Source organism: Bufo gargarizans, chromosome 3 (genome assembly GCF_014858855.1).
Source record: "Bufo gargarizans isolate SCDJY-AF-19 chromosome 3, ASM1485885v1, whole genome shotgun sequence".
NCBI lineage: Eukaryota > Metazoa > Chordata > Amphibia > Anura > Bufonidae > Bufo > Bufo gargarizans.
In genome coordinates, this window is record NC_058082.1 from 461,966,569 (window position 1) to 461,980,298 (window position 13,730).

Here is a 13,730-nt window from a genome sequence, read left to right on the forward strand (position 1 = left end):
AATTTTTCACTCTTTCCTTTTTATTTATTACTTTTATTTGTATTTTATTGTATTCTTAATTTTTATAATTGGTTTATTACTTATTATTCAAATTTTTTTTTGCCACATAATATCTCCCCCAAGAGGTTATAAAAGTTGGGGGACAATGAACAGTCTTTGCACTTTTTATTTTTGCTTCCAAAGGAGCCCCAGTTACAGGGGAAACCAGCCTGCGGTGGGCACATTGTACACAGGCAGGGCTGATCAGGTCTCCTAACCCTGCAGCTCTGCGTTCCTCTGCCCCCAAGCCGGGTCCACCCTACATAGCGCTCACCTGTGTGAGGAAAAGGCAGAAGCGCTGATAACTGTTTCTGCCTTCTCCTCAGCTCCCCCGCTGTCACTGACAGCCGACAACCCGCCCTGCTCCTGCTACAGTGCAGGGGCAGGAGCTGTAATGATCCATCGCGCGGCGCTGCGGGCAGAAGCACAGCTGATTTTACGATCAGCTGTGTTTCTGTCCAGGAGGACGGGGGCCGCAAATCTTGGCTCTGGGGCAGCATGCGACCTGCGGGCCGCAGGTTGTGCACCCCTGTTCTAAAAGATTGTAGGTGAGGGCCTGCTGGTGATCTGACCCTCTAAAACATTGAATGCGAGGGCCTGCTGGTAAGCTGACCCTCTAAAAAATTGTAGGTGAGGGTCTGCTGGTGAGCTGACCCTCTAAAACATTATATGCGAGGGCCTGCAGGTGAGCTGACCCTCTAAAAGATTGTAGGTGAGGGCCTACTGCTGAGCTGACCATCTAAAACACTAGGGACGAGTGCCTGCTGCTGATCTGAGCATCAAAAAAATTATGGGCGAGTGCCTGCTGCTCTGCGTGTACCATCAGCATCCAGGCCACTTCCCTGTCCCTTACTGCTCGCCTTCTTCATATTAAATGTTATATATGCTTGAAAATATGTTGCACGTACATTAGCATAGGATTTGTAGGTGTATGCGCAAAAAAAAGGTATTTGGGATGTCGAAACGTCACACAGGAAATATACCGCAGATAATGTCGCTGATGTCAGCAGCAGCTAATAAAAAATTACAGGGAATGTCACAGGTATTTGGGATGTCGAAACGTCACACAGGAAATATACCGCAGATAATGTCGCTGATGTCAGCAGCAGCTAATAAAAAATTACAGGGAATGTCACAGGTATTTGGGATGTGGAAACGTCACACAGGAGATATTCCGCAGATAATTTCAATGCTGTCACCAGCGGCTAATAAAAAATTACAAGGAATGTCACAGCTATTTGGGATGTGGAAACGGTACACAGGAGAAATACTGCAGATAATGTTGCTGATGTATGCAGCGGCTAATATAAAACTACAGGGAATGTCACAGGCATTTGGGATGTTGAAAAGTTACACAGGAGAAATACAGCAGATAATGTTGCTGATTTCAGCAGCGGCTAATATAAAATTACAGGGAATGTCACAGGTATTTGTGATGTGGAAACATTACACAGGAGAAATACCCCAGGTAATGTCGCTGATGTGACCAGCGGCTAATAAAAAATTACAAGGAATGTCACAGGTATTTGGGATGTGGAAACGTTACACAGGAGAAATACACCAGGTAATGTCACTGTCCGCAGCGGACACTGTCTACGGAAAAAGCGTAGCAGCCAACAAATGTGAGGGGAGGAGACTCGAGCATAGCACTCCAGCCGAATACCGCCATGTGCTGAGCATCGAGATGCTCGAGCCGAACTGGTGTTCGGCCGAGCATGCTCAATCAACACTGCTAAGGATGGTTTCTCCTGTGCAAATTGCTGAAACTCCCTGAGTCTCAAGCTCTTTTAAACTCTGTCTACAAAACCTTTGTCTCACTGTGTTCCTGCAAATCAGTCCTGCTATACAGTGCGACAGACTACGCTGACACTTTATTATGAGCGCACATGAATTGTTAATGAGAATGTCATGCCAGATGTTTATATTCATAAAGTAAAGGAGCATTATTTTTTCTGACAGTTTCTGATTGCTTGTGTTTTTTTCTTACATAGTTTAATTGAAAAAATTCAGAAGATGCTGATAAAACCTTATACGTAAGGGCCAATTTTTTCATTGAAGGCCAAAAAATCATCATGAATCCTAGTGGAAATCAGAGATGATTATACTTTTTAAGCAACTTTTTAGAACACATTTTCAAATTAATCTTTACTAATGCTCTGTAGATGGTCCATAAATATTTTTCAAGGTAATAACCCATTAGAAGCCACTACAGTGATCAGCTGAAAACTACAGGTCCAGCTTGCATTTATTTTTGTGTAGTATTACATGCAGCCGAATGAATATGTGATAATTAGAGATGAGCAACGTTAGCAAAAATTTGATTTGTCTTCTTCGTCAAAGTTCACAAAGAAATTCAATTAGTTCTGAATTACTTTGTCACAAATCGCATTCCATTGTATGCAGTGGGAGCAATGACAGGGAATGGCGATCGCACCGCCCCCTTGTCATTGAACCCCTCTAATGTTCCCTTCAACAGTCTCATTGAGACCTTTCAGGAGTTGATCAGGCGTTAAAAAAACTAATACTCACATCATCCATTTGCTCGTGGAGAGGCTGTTGCGGCCATCTTGATTGAAGAAATGAACCAAATCTTGCGCGAGCTGACGTAATGACGTCACCACGCCATCATGCTGGCCGGGCATGCTGACATAATCAATGATGACGTCACCGATGTTGCCAGCGTGATGATGTGGTGATGTTACATGTCAGCACGCATGTGATTTGGTGCGTTTTCGTTACCATAAAACGTGAGGAAATTCGGCTTTATTATGAATCTAATTTTTCCTGAAATTCGGATCGAAGGCCACTTCGTTAACTTCGATTCGCTTAACACTACATTTGAAATGCAAGTTTTAGCATTGCATTGAACTTATTTTGTGCTAAAAAAATATTTTTTTTAATTTAAAAAATATATATAATTTGCCATCTACAGATTGCAGGTTTCTACTGACTGCATACTATTCTGTTTCCTTCTCAATGTTCTATGCCCTTTTCTGTTCATTTATGAGAGCTCACAAACACTGATTTAAGCTGAATTCTTATCAATTAGATGAAAATTCAGCTTAATGGGGTTATCTGCCACTCCATTCAACTCTATGGAACTGGTAGAGCTAGCTGAGTGTTTTTACTAAGCTATCTCCGGCAACCCCGCTAGAGTTGAAACAGGAGCACATTCTAGCCCCCATTCTAGTGATAGGCAGAGCCCGCAGTGGTTGGACCCCTGACTAACAAACACATCCCCTATCCATAGGATAAGTTGTTGTCTTGAGACAACCACTTTAAATTAGTGAGGAAAGAAAGGTGGGCTACATAGCAAGCTATCTGAGGAGCTCCCTGATGCATCTCAATGAGAACATTTTGCAGACTCAACAAAAACCTGAAGGCTAAACATGACAAACAGTTAAAAATGTTTAATAAACACCAATAAAAAAAATGTGTTTTGACTCAAAATTAATACAATGCAATAATAAAACGATTCAAAGGTGCCCATGCAATGGGCCAGGATACGGGGTTTTTATGTTCTGTATTTGTCATGACACCAATTGCAGCATGCACAGGGAACTATCCCAGGGCCCTTCCAAGGTCTTAACGCACGTCCCAGATTAGGAATGCCAGAGTAGTGTAATGGCCTAAAAGAACCTCTATAGGGTGGTGATAATTGTGTCAACAGTGTCTCCTACCTGGGTACAGCTGGACTCCTGGCTCACTTACAATAAATTTGAGTGTAGTGATAGTAGGAGTAATAGAGGAATTTTGCAGCAGAAATGATGTCCAGACCTTTAGATGAAGTTCAAACGTTTCTTTACTGACGATAACTTGTATCCAAGCAGTATACAGCTTTGGTCTCTGGTCCCAGCAGGTTTTAGCAATCATTGGCAGGAATAAATACTTTTGCTTTAAATATGAATGTGCATGATGAGTCGTCTGCTTGGGAGTTCTGTAATTGTGGCAGGAACTAATCTTCTGCACTTTTCTATAACTTCTGCTTTGTGGGGACAGACTAGCTGAGGGGGCATGGCTTCTCCTAGGTCTCTGGACTTATCTCTCAGATGGTTTCTCAGGGAATGCTTTCTTCCTGGAACTTTGGAGGTTGTCAGCAGTTTTCTACTTCTTCATCCAGCTGAGGCTGAAAGTGCTCAGACTGGGTATATGATCAAGTCTCAGCCGAGACAAGATCCTTGCTGTCTTCCCTATGCAGGGGGAAACTCAAACTGGTTCTAACTGTTTTTTCCTTCCCTTGCTGGAGGAAGACGGAATCCTCCACTTCTCTTCAGCGGGGGGCAGAATAGAACAGGATCATTCCACTCTGAACAGCCATAACATTAAAACTATCTCTACCAATTATGCTGCCACCTGGTGGTATACCAGGAAAATGACTTGAACAATTGCATTTAACATGGTTTTAGATGCACATTTATGAAGACATAATATAAATTACATCAGATGACAATATACAGGCTCTTAGAAGATAGTAGCGTTTAGGGGTGTGTAGTAACACAACTCTGGGGTGTTACACCAATAGCCTTTAAATCTGATTGTTTTAAACCAACAGATTCACTTTTGGTGTTGTAGAGGTCAGCTCTTTAAGTGGCCTTCCAATTCAAGAAAAAAAAAATTACATTAACTGGGGAGTGAACAGAACTAGTGTTGATCAAGCATGCTCAACTGAACACCAGTTCGGCTCGAGCATCTCGATGCTCAGCACATGGCGGTATTCGGCCGAATACCGCATGTACTCGAGCGCAATGCTCGAGTCTCCTTCCCGCGTGTTTGTTGGCTGCTATGCAACCAATAAACGTGCCGGTAAGTACTGCACTTCACTGTAATGCTGTAGACATGTTGGTTACTGGCATTACAGTGATTGGCTGGCCGGAACGCGTCATTGGGTGCTATATAGCACCTGATGACACGTTTTTGGCTCAGTGTTAGTCAGGGGGAGAACTGTGCTGAAGAAGGGATAGATAGTGTAGGGAGTAAAAAAAAAAATTTTGTGTAAGTTGGAAAACTTGTCAGAGACCCAAAAGTCCTTTTAAGGACTATTGTTGTGTGTGACAGCAGCAATATATATTTTTAGCGCAACCTGCGCTAAATTGCTAAAACTTTACAGATCCAAAAGTCCTTTTAAAGAGGACCTTTCATCGGTCCAAACATTGTGAACTAAGTATTAGTGATGAGCGGCAAGGGTCATATTCGAATTCGCGATATTTCGCGAATATTTTGTAGAATATTCGCTGAATATTCGCAAATTCGAATATTCGTTATATTCTCCGATTTTTTTACTAAAGAAATTGGCAAGGTAATGATTGTGTTATATACACATTTTCGTAATGCGAATGTTCGTAATACGAATCTTTCAACTTACAACTATTAGACAAAGAAGATTATAGCACTTTATTAGCTAAATTGCTCTATATTCATTTTTTCGAATATTCGCTATATTGCTTTAACTTCGTTTTTTCGAATATTTGTGATATTCTAAAACAAGAATATATAGCAATATAGTGAATATAAAAAAAAAACGAATATAGAGCAATTTAGCTAATATAGTGCTATAATCTTCTTTGTCTAATAGTAATAGTATTTTTTTTTATCATCTGAAGTCCAGATTGGAAAAAAATTACAACTATAAAAAAAAGATTATAGCACTATATTAGCTAAATTGGTCTATATTCGTTTTTTTTTTCGAATATTCACTATATTGCTTTAACTTAGTTTTTTCGAATATTTGTAATATTCTAAAACAAGAATATATAGCAATATAGCGAATATATTCGAAAAAAAAGACGAATATAGACCAATTTAGCTAATATAGTGCTATAATCTTTTTTTATAGTTGTAATTTTTTTTTTTCTCATCTGAAGTTCAGATTGGAAAAAAAATTTACAACTATAAAAAAAAAGATTATAGCACTATATTAGCTAAATTGCTCTATATTAGTTTTTTTTCGAATATTTGCTATATTGCTATAACTTAGCTTTATCGAATATTCGTAATATTCTAAAACAAGAATATATAGCAATATAGCGAATATTCAAAAAAAAAAGAATATAGAGCAATTTAGCTAATATAGTGCTATAATCTTTTTTTTTTATAGTTGTAAATTTTTTCTAATCTGAACTTCAGACAAAGAAGATTATAGCACTATATTAGCTAAATTGCTCTATATTCTTTTTTTTATTTAATACCCCTGCCGCTCATCACTAATTCTCAGTAGCCAAGAGTCTGGTCAACACTAGCGATGAGCAGCATAAGCAATATTCAAATTTTTGGCCGAATATTTGCCATAAATACGCAAATTCGAGAATTCGTGATCTCCAGTCATTGTTTACTTGATTAAAAAAATTGGCAATGTAATATATTTGTGATAAATTCGCGATAAATTCGCAATTGGAATATTCAACACTATTCGCCAATACGAATATATAGCACTATATTCTAAATATTTGCGAATTTTCAAAGTGCCGATATTCGTGATTAAAATTCGCAATTCGAATATTCGCGCTCAACACTAGTCAACACAATCCTCACCCTGATCCTACTTCCTCCCACCATGGAAAGTCTTGCCAAACAAGTGATCCCACACTCGGATATTCTGAGGAGTTCTTTTCAGCGCCATTCCTTCATTTGGTCCTCTCGACAAGCCCACTTCAAGAGGGACATAAGATCTTGTGCCCTGATTTCCAAACTCTTGAGCATACACAGTCACAAGTAGATGGCGGTGGGGAACGGCAATTAATGTTTCATGAGGTGGATGATGATGAGAAACAGTTGCCAATGAGTCAACCGCAATTACTGTCTAGTCTAGTAGTGTGGGTCACACTACTGCCTCCTCTTCCCATGTGTTACGTGCTGGCCAATCGCCTGTCGAAGCCGCAGGCCCTGCACCTGGACCTTCGCGAGCACCATCAGCGCAACGTACAAATGTCCTTACCCCAGGCATTTGAACGCAAGTGCAAATACCCAGCCACCCACCCACAGGCCATAGCACTAAATGCTGAACTTTCCAAATTACTGGCCCTGAAAATTTTGCCATTTAGGCTTGTGGACACTGAGGCCTTCCACTATATTTCATGGTGTGCCATGCCTGCCTTACACCAGCACGTGTCCCGTAACGTCACCCGTGCCCTGACCAACGCAGTTACTGGGAAGGTCCACTTAACTACTGACACATGGACAAGTGCTTTCGGACAAGGATGCTACATTTCCCTGACGGCACACTGGGTGAATGTTGTGGAGGCCGGGAGCGAGTCATACCCTGGTATGGCACAGGTGCTACCGACGCCAAGGATTGCAGGCCCTAATTCCATCAGGGTTTCCGCCACCACCTACTGTAGTTGCTCCAACCCCCAATTCTCCTCCTCCTCCACTTCTACCTAGTGCCGTAGCGTGGGTTGCCAGCATCAGGGGCGAGCCATGTATTGCGCCCCCCCAACCTGTGGACACGCCCCTTTTTACAGATAATGTAGTAGTCCTGTGTAACACCACAGATAATACAGTGATAATTCTCTTAGTACAGATAATGTAGTAGATAGGTGTGAGGCACTAGAATTCAGAACACGCACAGTGTGACCTGAAGTCTGGGGTCAGGATGCTGCAGGGTGGGCCAAATTGTCAATCCACCCTCCAACCCTACCGTGAAACAAATATGTGTTTAGACATTACATACATCACTACAAAATATACAGTAGAATACAGCACTACATACCTTATCCATCCAGTGACATCACCTGTGATGTAGACATTCCTCAACGTATTCAATCCGAGATGAGACCACCATGATACCTTCTTTCAGCCGTGTCTAGTCTCTGCAGAGTTTTATTATTAGTTGTTATTATTATTATTATTATTATATATAATGGCCCCTCTGTATAATATATAATGACCCCTCTGTAGGGGGCCATTATATAGGGGGCTCTTCCTGAGGCTTGCTGTACCAAGTGGCTTCTGATTAAGTGAAGGTAAAAAAAAAGGAGTTTAAGACCAGGAAGGAGCAAGAAACTAAGGTTGGATAGAATTTCCTTGTGTGTTGGCTTGATTCTAGCTAGTCTGTCAACTACAGCAGACAGGGTCTAATTCTAACTCATATTTACTGTTTTACTTTTACTGTTCATCCCCATTAAACATGTGCTCCATGGACAATGCCACTAAGTGTGTGTCCTGTGCAATATATGCATGCCTTGAAGAGCCGTTCGAGGGTGAATACATTTGCACTAGATGCAATCATGTTGCATATTTGGAAGCCCAGATCTTGGATCTAAATAAGCAGCTTGCAAAACTGAAGAGAGGCTTAGTCCTCACTGTGCAGGCACTTGGTGGGGTCAGTGAAATGGAGGGGGGTGGAGGAGGGCAAGATCAGGACTATCAGATCAGCAGTTGGGTTAATGTAGAAAGAAGGGGTAGAGGGAAAAGTGCCAGGGAGGCTAGTCCTGAGCTGGCACGCCCTACTAAATATGCCTGTTTGGCTGATATTAGGGATGAAAGACCAGGGCCAGCACTGCAGCAGGCCGTTTCTCCTAGCAACCAGGAGGATGACTGCTGCAGGAAGGATGGGAAAAGGAGTGCAGCAAAGGTCAGATAGATGCTGGTGGTAGGGGACTCTATTATTAAGCGGACAGACGGGGTCATCTGTCGCCGAGACAGTGAATGTTGAACAGTGTGTTGTCTGCCGTGTGCTCGGGTTTGGCATATTGCGGATCGGATTGACAGATTGCTGGGTGGGGGAAGACCCGGTGGTCATGGTACCGATTGGCACCAATGACAAAGTTAGTGAGAGGTCCTTAAAAATGATTTTAGGGAGCTAGGTGAGAAGCTCAAGTCCAGGACCTCTAAGGTAGTGTTTTCAGAAATACTACCAGTGCCATGAGCGTCACTAGAGAGACAACGGGAGCTTAGGGAGTTAAATAAGTGGCTCAGAAGCTGGTGCAGAAAGGAAAGGTTTGGGTTCATGGAGAACTGGGACAACTTCACAGTCGGTTAAAGGCTCTACAGTAGGGACGGGCTGCACCTCAATGGGGAGGGTGCAACTGGCCTGGGGGAAAAAATGGTTAGATGGCTGGAGGAGTTTTTAAACTAGGATCTGGGGGGGGGGGGGGGAGGTGTCTTATTAATAAGGGGGGTAGATAGTGTAGATAGAGAGTGGGTTATAGAAGGGGACAGTGGGGATTTAGTGAGGGCTGTGGTTAGCAAGGAAAATAGGGAGAAGACTAGGCATAACTATACATTTATAAAAAATAGAACTGCTGGTAACAAGAACCTGTTACATACAAAAATTAACCAAGGTAACCAAAAAATCCTGGATAATCACTTTACAGGTAATAGTAATTTAAAATGTATTTTCACAAATGTCAGAAGTCTAGCTAGCAAAATGGGCTTGAGGCTATGGTACTAGAAGAACAATCTTTTTATGTGAGACTGGTTTATATATTTTGTTATTCCTGATTTAGACCTAAGAGGCTGAATAGTACACATTTTAAGTGCACGTATTTGATTTTACACAATTTTAACTTACACTAATGTTAACTGCAGATTTTCCTATTCGCTCTGGCTCAGGTGTGTCATGTCGCAATCTACTGCTTCTAATCACCCCCTGGAGATGGGAGGAGTGGTTGTGACTAGCCTTTATAGCCATCGCCATTTGGAATTCTGATCAGTCATGATTAAGAACACATTTGTTCGAAACGTGTAGACGATCACTTGGAACACTGAGGTGATGCTGTCACTGTATGGATCTGTACTATATTGAATAAAGGAATTCACAATATTTTCAACTTCGATGCTGGATTAATCTTTTCATTCCTACAAGTTCACGGTCTTACCAAAGTCTCCGTGCATCAGGGAAGTCGATTCAAGGGATAGAGACAGCAGGTGAGCTGGATATTGTCCACAATTTGAATACTAAAAGAACATATAGATATAGTTGGTGTGGCTGAGACATGGTTGGACTCATCGCACGACTGGGCTGTTAATATTGAGGGTTTTACACTATTTAGGAAACACCGGGTCAATAGAAAAGGTGGTGGCGTGTGCCTGTATGTGAGGAGTGACCTGAAGACAAGAGTGTGTGAGGATGGTGAGGATGTGGAAACCTTATGGGTGGAAGTTCAAAGGGATATAAACACTGAAAAAAGTAATATTTGGTGTAATCTATAGACCCCCTAACATCACAGAAGAGATAGAAATGCAACTGTATAACCAAATAGAGCGGGCGGCACAGGCTGGTATAGTAGTCATAATGGATTTCAACTTCCCAGACATTGACTGGGGTCAGGGTTCTGCCTTATCTGCAAAGGGGAGAAAATTCCTCAACTTGCTGCAGGACCACTTTATGGGCCAGTTTGTGGACACTCCCACTAGGGGCGATGCTCTGTTGGATCTGGTAATTTTGAATGATGCAGAGCTTGTTGGTAATGTTACTGTTCGAGAAACACTAGATAATAGTGTCCACAATATAATTTTATTCCCCCTAAACTATAAGAAGCAAACTCTGTCTGGCAGAGCAAAGACACTGAATTTCAAAAAGAGGGCATTTAAAAAATACAAATCTGAGGGGTCAGCTGGAGCGTTTGAAGATTACAAAGGGCTAAATAAAATCTGCAAAAAGGAGATAAAATTAGCAAAGATACAAAACGAACAGCAGGTAGCAAAAGAAAGCAAAACAAATCCCAAAAAGTTTTTTAAATATATAAATGATAAAAATCCTAGGTTTCAGCAGGTAGTTCCCCTAAATAATGGTAAGGGGGGGGGGGGGTAGTCACTGAAGATAAGGAAAAGGCAGAGTTCCTAAATAGGTTTTTTAGCTCTGTATATACAAATGAAGAGAAAGGAGCTGATATCTGTGGCGCCGGGGTTGTTAGTACTTCCATTGATATACTCAATTGGCTAACTGTAGTTATGGTCCAAGAGAAGTTAAATAGGTTAACGTGAACAAAACTCCGGGTCCAGATGGATAAGACCCAAGAGTGCTTAAAGAGCTCTGTTCAGTCATTGCTGTGTCCCTGTTTATAATTTTTTAAGGATTCTCTAGGGACTGGTACAGTGCCAAGTGATTTGCGCAAGGCAAACGTGGTGCCCATATTTAAAAAAGGATCAAGGTCCTCCACAGATAATTATAGACCAGTTAGTTTAACTTCTGTTTACCAAGGACAGAAGTTGTCAGACTAAGCTGATATGTTTTTATGAGGAGGTGAGTAGTAGCCTGGACAGAGGGGCGGCCGTGGATGTAGTGTTTCTGGATTTTGCAAAGGCTTTTGATACTGTCCCTCATAGACACTTAATAAGTAAAGTAAGGTCTATTGGCTTGGAAAGTATAGTTTGTAATTGGATTGAAAACTGTCTGAAGGACTGTGTCCAGTTAGTTGTGGTCAATGATTCCTATTCAGAATTGTCCCAGGTTATAAGTGGTGTACCCCAAGGTTCAGTGCTGGGCCGTTTATTATTTTATTTATTTATTAATGATATTTAGGACGGGATTAATAGCACCATATCTATTTTTGCAGATGACATTCAATTGTGTAGAACTGTATGGTCTATGGAAGATGTCCACAAACTACAAGCTGACTTGAACACTCTGAGTGATTGGGCATCAACTTGGCAAATGAGGTTTAATGTGGACAAATGTAAAGTTATGCATCTTGGTAGTAATAATCTCTGTGCTTCATATGTTCTAGGTGATATAGCACTGGGAGAGTCACTTATTGAGAAGGATTTGGGTGCGCTTGTGAATGGTAGATTAAATTATAGTATACAATGTCAATCAGCTGCTTCTAAGGCCACTAGGATATTTCCATGCATTAAACGAGGCATGGGATGTAATATTACCACTTTACAAAGTGTTGGTGCAACCTCATCTGGAATACGCAGTCCAGTTCTGGGCTCCAGTACATAGAAAAGATGCACTGCACCTGGAAAAAGTACAGAGAAGAGTGACTGAAATGATAAGGGGCATGGAGGGTCTTAGTTATGAAGAAAGATTAAAAGAATTGAATTTATTTAGTCTTGAGAAGAGACGTCTAAGGGGGGACATGATTAACCTGTACAAGTATATAAATGAGCCATACAAAAAATACGGCGAAAAGCTGTTCCATGTAAAATGTGCTCAAAAGACAAGGGGGCACTGCCTCCGACTGAAGAAGAAAAAGTTCAGTCTCCAGAAGCGTCAAAGCTTCTTTACTGTAAGAACTGTGAATCTGTGGAATAGACTTCCTCAGGACATGGTCACAGCAGGAACAGTGGACAGTTTCAAAAAGGGTTTAGACGAATTCTTAAAAGTAAAAAACATAAATGCTTATGAAAACGTGTAGAAATCTGAGTCTCACTTCCTTCTGGGATTCATGTCCCCACCTATCCCTTGGTTGAACTTGATGGACGTTTGTCTTTTTTTAATCGTATTAACTATGTAACTATGTACAGTCGTGGCCAAAAGTTTTGAGAATGACACAAATATTACTTTTCACAATGTTTGCTGCTAAACTGCTTTTAGATCTTTGTTTCAGTTGTTTCTGTGATATAGTGAAATATAATCACACACACTTCATACGTTTCAAAGGATTTTATCGACAATTACATGACATTTATGCAAGAGTCAGTATTTGCAGTGTTGGCCCTTCGTTTTCAGGACCTCTGCAATTCGACTGGGCATGCTCTCAATCAACTTCTGGGCCAATTCCTGACTGATAGCAACCCATTCTTTCATAATCACTTCTTGGAGTTTGTCAGAATTAGTGGGTTTTTGTTTGTCCACCCGCCTCTTGAGGATTGACCACAAGTTCTCAATGGGCTTAAGATCTGGGGAGTTTCCAGGCCATGGACCCAAAATGTCAACGTTTTGGTCCTCGAGCCACTTAGTTATCACTTTTGCCTTATGGCCCGGTGCTCCATCGTGCTGGAAAATGCATTGTTCTTCACCAAACTGTTGTTGGATTGTTGGAAGAAGTTGCTGTTGGAGGGTGTTTTGGTACCATTCTTTATTCATGGCTGTGTTTTTGGGCAAAATTGTGAGTGAGCCCACTCCCTTGGATGAGAAGCAACCCCACACATGAATGGTTTCAGGATGCTTTACTGTTGACATGACACAGGACTAATGGTAGCGCTCACCTTTTCTTCTGTGGACAAGCCTTTTTCCTGATGCCCAAAAAATCGGAAAGAGGCTTCATCGGAGAATATGACTTTGCCCCAGTCCTCAGCAGTCCATTCACCATATTTTCTGCAGAAGATCAATCTGTCCCTGATGTTTTTTTTAGAGAGAAGTGGCTTCTTTGCTGCCCTTCTTGACACCAGGCCATCTTCCAAAAGTCTTCGCCTCACTGTGCGTGCAGATGCGCTCACACCTGCCTGCTGCCATTCCTGAGCAAGCTCTGCACTGCTGGCACTCTGATTCCACAGCAGGATCCTCTTTAGGAGACGATCCTGGCGCTTGCTGGACTTTCTTGGACGCCCTGAAGCCTTCTTAACAAGAATTGAACCTCTTTCCTTGAAGTTCTTGATGATCCTATAAATTGTAGATTGAGGTGCAATCTTAGTAGCCACAATATCCTTGCCTGTGAAGCCATTTTTATGCAACGCAATAATGGCTGCACGCATTTCTTTGCAGGTCACCATGGTTAACATGGAAGAACAATGATTTCAAGCATCACCCTCCTTTTAACAGGTCAAGTCTGCCATTTTAACCCAATCACCCTGACATAATGATCTCC